The following is a 9,790-nucleotide window of genomic DNA, read 5'->3' as shown; positions in this document are numbered from 1 at the left end:
TGGGAAGACGCCTCCCTGTCCCTGCCAACCCCAGGCCTCCTCCACCCCTGCCCCAGCCCCAGGCCCCCGCCTCAGCCCAGCCYGGGGCCATCAGTCCCTGCCCCATGACACCGCAGCAGTGCTGGCTCCAGCCCTGCCACCGCCCTGCCCTGCCCGGCCTCCGCTCGTCCCCGTCCCCGTCCCCGTGGTGCCTGATGCCAGGGCTGGGGCTGCCCCGGCTTCCCTGGTGCCCTGCTCCCTTGGGGCTGTGGAATGGGCCCTGGTGGTGAGGCCTGGCCCTGCTGCCCTGGGGAGCCCCCCGACACTGGCCCCGGGGAGCCACCAGCCTGCGCTGCTCCCCAACATGACCACTGTGCCCTCCGGCAGCACTCGCTGCCTTGGCGGTTGGTTTACTGGGTGTCCTGCAGGACCGGGGTGAAGGCACTGCCTGCCACTTGGGAGGTGAGGGGCTGAGTGCTTGGCAGAACAGAGCACACCATCAGCACAACGTGCCCTAGCGAGGTTCTCGAACTTCAGCTTTCTGTCCCAGCAGTTGCATCATTTCCACGTGCTTTTCCTGGCATCTGGTTGAAAACGACATTTGCCAGGTACTTTATGTGACACCATAAGGATACAAACAGCTCTGCARAGGAGTGCTGTGCACACGCACGTCTACAAAGAGATCCCAGGCACCAAGAGCCCTGCAGAATTTGTCCTGCCCTAAGTACCTGGGAAAGCGCCCACCTTCCTGCCCCAGCTTACATGCAAGAACTGTGGAGCCACCTCCCCTCCTGCACAAGGCTGGTAGCTGCCACCCACCACACCAGAGCGCCGGCTGACAAAATTAACACCCCTGCTCTCCTTCCCCCATTTAACTGCACTCTCCCGCTGGCTGGGGCTTTTCCTCCAGCTCCCAGTGTCTCACAGAGAGCCGGACTTCTCACAGGGAATCGCACCCATATCARCAGCAGTGGCATGACAAGGTTGGCTCATCGTATCCCTGTGGGTGGGAGTCTAGCAAGCGGTGAGCCTCACTCCAGTAGACTACCATGCCCTAATAATCATTGCTACTGCGCATATGGCCAAGAGACAGTCCTGACATGGAGGAAATGGTATCTGACAGTGCAGGAAATTGTGACTCCCCCAAATGATAACAGAGCCATATCTATGTGCATCAGTTTAACCATAATTAAAAATAAATCAATTAATATAAAGTTTAAAGAAATTGCAAGAGCTTGAATTAAGCTGCAAGAAGCTTAAAATCTTGGATTTAAACATATCACTTCATAAATAATGGTGTCTTCTACATCTACTAGCGCTGCTTGCATCTACTTCAGACTTCAAGCATACTGCAGAGGAAGTGGGAAGAGTTCAGGGTAAAGAGAAGCCCAGCAGATTTCAGATTAACATTATTACTCTTTACAATACACTGTGTGTTTTACAGCCTTGAAAACTGCCAAAATAAAACCTTCTGTTGCTGTAAATAATACAACCAGTTTTGTTGTTTTTTTGTTTTTTGCCATATCTCTCAAGGCTGCTTTTGATTATATTTTTCAGTGAGCGTGGGCATATCTGAGGCCTATGCTATGATCCCTGTCTATCCAAAGGAACTAAGCCAAGGCATTTAAAAGAGCTGATAGCTCCGATAACAGAGCTGCTGGCCCCTCCCTGCACCCCAGCCCCTTCAGTACCTCTTCTTGGTTGCACTCCATCCTATGGCTAACCAAGAACCATGACACAGCTTTCTTTTCCCAACAGCTTCTGTTGCTGCTTGCCTGCTCAGTTCCTGGCACTCTAGACAGCACTTCTATAGTCTGTCAACCTACATACTTAGTAACTGGCATGCTGTGGATGTGTGGAGCCCATGGGCTGGAATCAGATGGCTTATCTTCAACACCCAACAGTGCAATGCCTAAATGTAGAGACCTAGCTCTGATGATGACTCAGAGACCTGAACTAAGTGATCAGTGGAGAGGCAGGGATCTGTGAGCTCCTAAAGGAGGTGATGAGTTTGTTGCATTTGCCTTTAATCGCAAACTCAGAAAGAATCCTTGGAGGAGGAGGTGAGAGTGGAGACTAAGGACCTCTTCTCCAAGAGGAACCTGCCTCAGTAGAGCGTAAGGTGCAGACCCCTCTTCTTTAACTCATGACTACGCAGGAGGCAGAGTGGACAGCGGGTCCAGCCTCACTTTGTCTTTAAGCTGGCTGTCGGAGTCCCTTCCCTCTCCTTTGAGGAGCACACAGGAGATCAATACCAATGCAGCTCCTCACTCCAACAGAGGGGCTAATGGATTTAGGTGCCTTCCTATCTCCCTGAAGGATCTAGGCATAAAGGCCATTTTCTGACATCTTCCTCTCCCTCCTCCTTTTGTTTCATGCCTAACTGAGGCATAAGGAGGGAAAAAGAACATTTTGATATCGGGGATCATTTCTATTTCACCTCCCACTTCTTTGTACGGGTTAACTAGGTCCCCTCCATTCACAAAGGAATGGGACAATCTTCCCTACACAATGGTGATCCTCACCAATCTAAATATTTTGACAGGAGTCCCATGGAGTGCAGAAACAACAGTGCTGSCAGCAGCTCCTGCCACTGACTCATCCTGCAGGAAGAAATGTTGTGGGGCCCAAAATAGAGAAAGCTTTAAGTTCTCCTCCTCTAACTGTCACAACCCCGATGAGGGTGTGACTGTCATATTTGGGGTTCTAGCAGCTTTCAGGCCCATCCTAAGCAGCTGAAAGCTTTGGTTATCCTGACCCCCCTAACAGAGACAGTTCAAGTTTGGTTTGAAACCATTCTCTGGTTMAGTAGTTCATTTCTCAGACGAATCCATTCTCTCCTGTTTCCCACTGTTTCCTCTTGCTCAGAGTGACATACCCACTCCATTTGCTGGCATATTTTAATCCACCAAAACAAGCCCCTCTGCTTCATTCATCATCTTCCTGAAAACTCGGTTTTCTTAGGTAGAGGGATGGATCAGCAAGACTCCTCTAATAGAAGCTCAAACCTGCTCCATTTGTGGACTGTGCTATCATGTGGATAATAGATGCATGGTGTGTCTGAATCAGGCCACGAGGGTGAGAAGCATGCCAGCTCTCTGTGTTGCAGCCCAGAGCACCCTGACAATGCGCAGAGCAGACCTGGCACCGTCCCGTTCCACCTGGAAATAGTTTTCTTTGTAGCTATAGAGCCATGGGGCTCAGGCACAGATTCAAGTTATTTCTGCAACAAGTTACTGCAAGCCAGGTGAGCAGTGGTAACAGACCAAGTGCATGCCCTTAGCTTGAGGCTAATCCAGAGTAACCTGATTTAGTTTAACCTTCTTTCATTGTGGGATAAGCTCAGTCACGTTATATGGCACTGCTGCAGTCGCACAGACTGACCCTGGTTCAACTGACACCGTAGGGCTAAGATAATATGATCTGGTGGCAGAGCCATCAGGTTAGTAGTGAACTACCTACTATGACTTTACAAAAGCTAACTAGACTAATGATGTGCTATAAGCTAAATATTTTCCACCTTCTGTCAGAAAGGTGTGAAAAAAAATCAATCTTTGTTTGTAGAGATGGTTGAAGTAGTTCAGGTAAGTAAGATCCAACCAAAGCAGTCTCTCTAAATTCAGTAGGAATCTGTTTGTTTGCTTTCTTTAAGCCTGCTTATTGTAGGTTTAAAATATTGGAATCAGATTTACAAATTAAATGCTGGGTTAACTGTTCACTCCAACTTCAGGCTTTTGTGGGAGGTTTTAATGTCTGGCTGTCCCCTGCATTTCTCTGACAGTCCAAGAACCCATTCTCGCAAACAGATAACACAATAGCATTGCTTGTCCTTAAGAACAGAACCTGAATTTAAAAGCTCTGATTACAGTGTCAATATTATTCATTACAGAACTGTTTGCCTTCAGGTCTGAATTGCTTTATTACTGATTTCTCTTGGTAGAAACACATCTTAGCATTTTGCTGTCTGTGCTGCCATTTAATATCTCAGTCTGACAAGATCTCCTGAATCTAAATTTATCGCCATTTCCACACAGGGCCTGATCCTGCTCTCTCCACATAAACAATATCCCCACTTGATTCTTAATTTTGCTATCCTGATTTCAGCGAGAGTTTGTTTATTTAAGACATAGAAATCAGGCCTGTGACATGCACAGATAGCTTAGTTGCATTCAGTGACAAGAACATAAGGGAAGAAATTAAATGCTTGTGCCAGGGCCAAACTGTGGTGCTCCTCCCTGCGTTAATGAGCAGCTGTACCTGGCAGCTCACCGARAGCAAAGGTACTACTCACCAGGGTGACTATTAGTAACCATTCACACTACGGTAAAATCCATAGACAAACACAATTACGTTGTTATTATATTTGGACTACAAGCTCTGTCAACATACAGTGTTTGGGAGAGTGGGCCTCTGATCCCTGATGCAACATAAATAAACAACAAGGATTACAGCTGGCTTTGAACATGCAGAACCGCTATTCAATACCATTAGCATCTGAAACAACTGGTCCCCATTGATAGCACTTCCTTAAAGAAAAGCTTAGCATGGCTGCCTGTCCTTGTTCAATAGACCCCAGGCAGCAGAATTAGCAGAATTACTTATTGCCCATCAGAGGAGGGTGGCAGGTGAGCGACAAGGTCATTAAAGGAGCAGAGCTGGGACTTTGCCTGCCTTAGCACTCAGTTACCCTGATCAGCTTGTAACTCAATACAGAACCTCAGTATTTATGGCTCAGGGTCCGATAAACCACATTTCTAAAAACAAAAACAAGTAGCTAAGAGACTGCAAAAGAAAGAGAAGAGGAGCGATTTGCTTGTTTTGCCTTTTCTTTTCCAAGAAATGATTGAGTCCCAGATTCTGCAGATACTGCTCCATGTGTTAACCTTTACTTCTGAACACAGCAGGACACGACTGAAACTCTTTAGAGTAAACCAAGCTTCCACTTTAGTCCTTACTGCTGCACCTTTCAGGCCAGATCCTCTGATGGCAATGGAAACTAGACCAATTTACAGCACTTGAAATACTGACATTTTTGCTGTATTTTAGGTCAGTTTCAAGATAAATCTCTTCAGTTTTCCAGGTATGCTTGGAAATAAATAATTCTTTTAAAAACAGAAAGATTTTCAGTGCCCATAAGAAGTGGGGCATTAGAAGAACAACATCTTATGCTGTCCAGCTGCAGCAACAGGCAAACATATTTTGTACTAACAGCTTAGGCAAACCGGTCAAGTTATAGCCCAGTGCTGAAGGAAGCAAAAGATAGTCTTCCCGAAGGAATTCTCCAAGTAAACAAATCCCCTTGTCAAGCCCCAGCTGTCAAAACAGGTCACCTATCAATCTGGCATATTGTATAATGCCATCAAATTATGATTCTGCACAAATTCTTTACTGCAAATGTATATATTGCATACTTTGATTTCTTCTCAGAAAGCATCAATTCATATGGCATTCAGTGCAGTATTAGCTTTCTGTTGTACCAACTGGAAAGCTTTAAATGAAGGAAATCATTCACTTTTGTCATTTTTTTTCTTCACACTGGACCTTGCACACTACACTCACTGTACCTTAGCATGTCATAACAACGATAACAATTATTTCTGAGCAAACTATTCTAGGGAGAAAGACATAAGCATCATCTGAAAGTAAAAGAAAAATAAGGAAATGATGGAGCTACAGTTCTGCTTAACTATTCCAGAATTAACTTTAAACAGTAAGTGTTTTATGGCTTATTTTAAAAAAACAAAAGCAAAAACACAAAAACTCTAAATACTGTGTTAGGGTGTTAGGTTACAAATTGCTACAGGAATAAGTATTTGCATAGCCACAGCAAACTGGCAGGTTGAAAATGCAAAACAAGTTCAAAACATGCACATTTGCATTACCTTTTTGTTCTGAAATAAAAGGCTAATAATATTGTTGAAATGAGTTATCTCCTTGATTAAGTCTTAATTCAGAAAATCCTCGTTGGTATTCATCTCCCTGCTTTGCCTGGATGCTTCGATCAACTGCAGGACAGCTTTGAAACAGTCTCACTTTGAAGCCTGGAGTTTATTTCTGGATCACCCCATGATCAGTGAATACAAGCCAAAATATAAGTTGTTCTGAATCTCAGATTTCCTGTTTGAAGATGCACGGGAGAAACTTTTACCCATTCTAAAGTTCTTTTTTGTTGCATTAATCTGTGGAACTTCACTTCATCAAGCATCCTGTAGCTAAATGGCACAAAGTTGACCTTTCTATTACATCATTATTTATTGTCCCTGACAAGCAGACCATATATGGACATGTTTCTGGAACCTAAAGAAAAAAAAGAAATTACCGTATAATTTTGAAGTAAAATATATTGTCCTGGAGAGTTTTATTTATTGGGGAGAAAGGAGCTCAATTTACTTTTCCTGTAGCTGCTGCTTGTTAAAAAAAAAAAGGGGGGGGGGGAAATATGACCATGGGTATTTATYGATGCTTTACAATGGTTCGTATATTTTTAAGGCTACAAATGTGGGACTTCAGAATTCCAAAAGATGACAAAAGCAGCTGTGAACCTGTTCCAAGTAGTATTTATAAGAGCTTACTACTGGGAAAGAACTGCTCTTATAACACGTAAATATGAAAGACAGACCCTATGTCAGACTGCTTGAGGCCATAAATGTGAAATGATAGCCATCTTCCCCACATCTGGTACAGGGCAAGTTGGCCAGGGAAGAGAGAGCTCTGATGCAAGGATGAGCTAGAAGAAAATAGTCAGGCGCATATAGAAGAACTGACACTATAGGGTTAGCTGGAACATGGGGATAATACCCAATTTGGAAAGGTAGTATGTATTGTCCAGCTTATATAATGAATGCAGGGGAAGAGCATAATATGAAATCAAGATGATGCCTACACTTTTTCCTTCAGCTCTTACTTCACTGATTCCAGTGGCAAAACAATGCATATAAGGAGAATACACTGCAGAATGTAATGGGTCTCCTTTTACTTCAGAATACCTTGTTGAGCCTCAGGCTAGTTGTACTCGCAGTGTCAGTGCATAAACACCCCTCACCTAAGGCTTAGCAAGATCAATCTTGAAGGGAGCCCGTTTAGCAGGACCGCATCATCTACCAATATATGATCTCTTCCAACTCACTTGCTTTGCTTTTAGAGTCTTTCAGGATCAACCTCATTCCCTCTCCGTGACTGCTCCTTACCTGTTCCTTGCTCCAACTTGCTCAGGCCATTATATCACACATCCACCTTCTCTGCTACCCACTAAATGATCTGCCCCTCATAACTGCATGTTAGAGCAATTGTTTTGCCCATAGTTAAGGATATTCAGCAGTTACTGTGGCAGGCAAAGGAACCCTGGTTGTCACTGCCAGGAGGGTGTGAAATKCTTACATCCCTGACAACATGTCAGCTAGCTCTTGAAGACTTTTAAACAATACCCAACACTAATTTTCCTGATACTACATTAAGATCATAACCAGCCTTGGCGTAAAACCAAGAGTGAAAATCTCCCTGATTTAACCCTTCTGTTTGCCCCTTGGCAGTCGCTCATTGGATCCACACCCTTGGCACTCTTATGACCTGTATGATGTCCCACTGACATCAAGGAAAATGTGATACTTCAGACCTTGCAAAGGCAAGGGTGCCTAAGTCTTCCAGGATGGACTATTTGATTGGAAAGAAGATACTGGGCTCAAGGTTCCAGATGTTATGAACATTGGAGGTGGTTCCCCATGTCATTCACACCATGCACACTGCAGTTCCCTCCCTCCCACACTCCTGGATTTCCTTCCAGTGCCCAGTCCACCCTTCCCACACAGAAACTGTGAAGGATACTCCAGTCCTGGGACACACAAGAAGCAAGGAGCATGTCATTGTAAAGCGYGAGCCATGCCCTGCTTTTTTTCAGCTTTATCCAGAATAGACCATTCAAGTTGCCCAGCACATGAGATAGCACTATGTTTGGTCATGTGTAGAGAGACATGCAGGACATACGGCATCACACCAAGTGGTAAGTGTCACAGCTGGGTGTCTGCTTTGGGTGGAGGCTTCTTTGGCACACGCCCAACATGGCACAGTACTGTAGCCTCTTCCGCCCTCCATGTGTCAGCAAACCAAATGCCACGGGATGGCAGATCATGGATGAGCACTGCCAGCTGTAGCTGACACAGGGGAGAGAAGTCTAGCCAGGGAGGATCACCATGCAGGAGCTCTTTGTACGAGTGTCTCACTCAGTGCACAAGACTGGACACACCTGGCAGCGTAAGTGCCCATTGCTGGAGGACTGCAGTACTGTGAGCAACAGGGATCCAATCTGCTTCAAGCTCCTACAAATACTTCTGCACCATTTTCTGATGAAAGCACAGGACTCTGCATCAGAAGACCTATTTTCAAATACCACTAACTCTCCCTTCTGTCTTGAGTAAATCATTTAACTCCTCTGTGTCTCATTTTTTACGTTAGTGAAGTGGAAATAATCAAATGCATTAACTTCAGAGAAGAGTCCAAAACTCCTTGCAGATGGGAAGCCAGTGAGACTACTTATATGGATAGAGATTGACGAATAAGATCTTATTTAATTAATATCTGTGAAATACTTTGGTATCCTCAGAGGAGACCTCATAGAAGTTTAAAATATTAAGTACAGAAATATTACTATATAGGAATGAAATCATACATTTGGGGGTTGATTTTTTTTTCCAGTAAAACAATGTTGTGGCTTTATTACAACACATCCAAAGCATAATAATAATCATTATGATTTATTAGCATCGCATTGGACTTGTTAATATTTCCCAAGGGACACAGCCAGTTATGGATTTGCATTTTCAGCTTAACCCCAAGACATTTCAAGAGATTACAAAATGTCACCTGCAAAAATAAATACATAAATTGATGCCATTTTCTGGGACAAATTTCAAACTCAGGCACTGCATATTAGTAACTGTTTTCTTTCTCTTGAATTGGAAAATGATGGAGATAGCCAACTCATACTGATGGGGGAGTTAGGTCTCACAAACAGGGTACAATAAAAGAGAGTTGAATCTGAGAGAAGACAAAGGAGGATTACCACAGGAAAACAAGACATGGCTAAACAAACAGTATGATTCTCTTTATTCTTCATATTTCTTCAAAATAGCCATCAGAAGTCAGTTTAGGAAAGCACAATTAGCATTTGCTCCATTTCTGGATTTGTTCACTAGCTTAACTTCCATTAGTTTGAATTAAGTAGCTCTTCAGTTCTTCAGCACTGTTTTGTTTTAAAATGCACCTGTATCAGGCAACTAAGGCTGGTGAAAAAACAAAGTTGATWTGTGCAACCAGGAGACCAATGAGCTTGTTACAGACTCATTCTCTGTGCAAAGGTGGCAATATTTCTGCCATCTCATGATGAAATGCACGTGAGAATGGACATTACCACAAACTGTATTCTCACTGATAGCATATTACTACTGATAATGACTAACTCTACTGCACCCCCAAGCATTTGGCTCATGGGTACTGTTCTGAAAGCAAGAAAATATTGATTAGTTGCAACAGAATAACAGTCCCAGGACATTTAATGTGGTTCCATTCATACATAATAGTTTTTAAGCATGTGAATACAGCAACTACTGAATATACCCAGATACAAGATGCAAAAAGATGCAGCTAGAGGACCTAATGCATTATGCAGTTGCACAACCACTGTTAGATTAGGTTTTCTGCTGACATTAATTTCTCATGTGTAAAGCAGAACACATCACAATTCATCACAATCCTTTGCCACAGAACAACATACTACTTTATGCACCAGTTACTTGGAACCGTTCACTTTCTACTTATA

The sequence above is a fragment of the Apteryx rowi genome, unplaced genomic scaffold (assembly GCF_003343035.1).
Source record: "Apteryx rowi isolate R43461 unplaced genomic scaffold, aptRow1 scaffold_5, whole genome shotgun sequence".
Classification (NCBI taxonomy): Eukaryota; Metazoa; Chordata; class Aves; order Apterygiformes; family Apterygidae; genus Apteryx; species Apteryx rowi.
Note: the sequence above shows the minus strand (reverse complement) of the source record.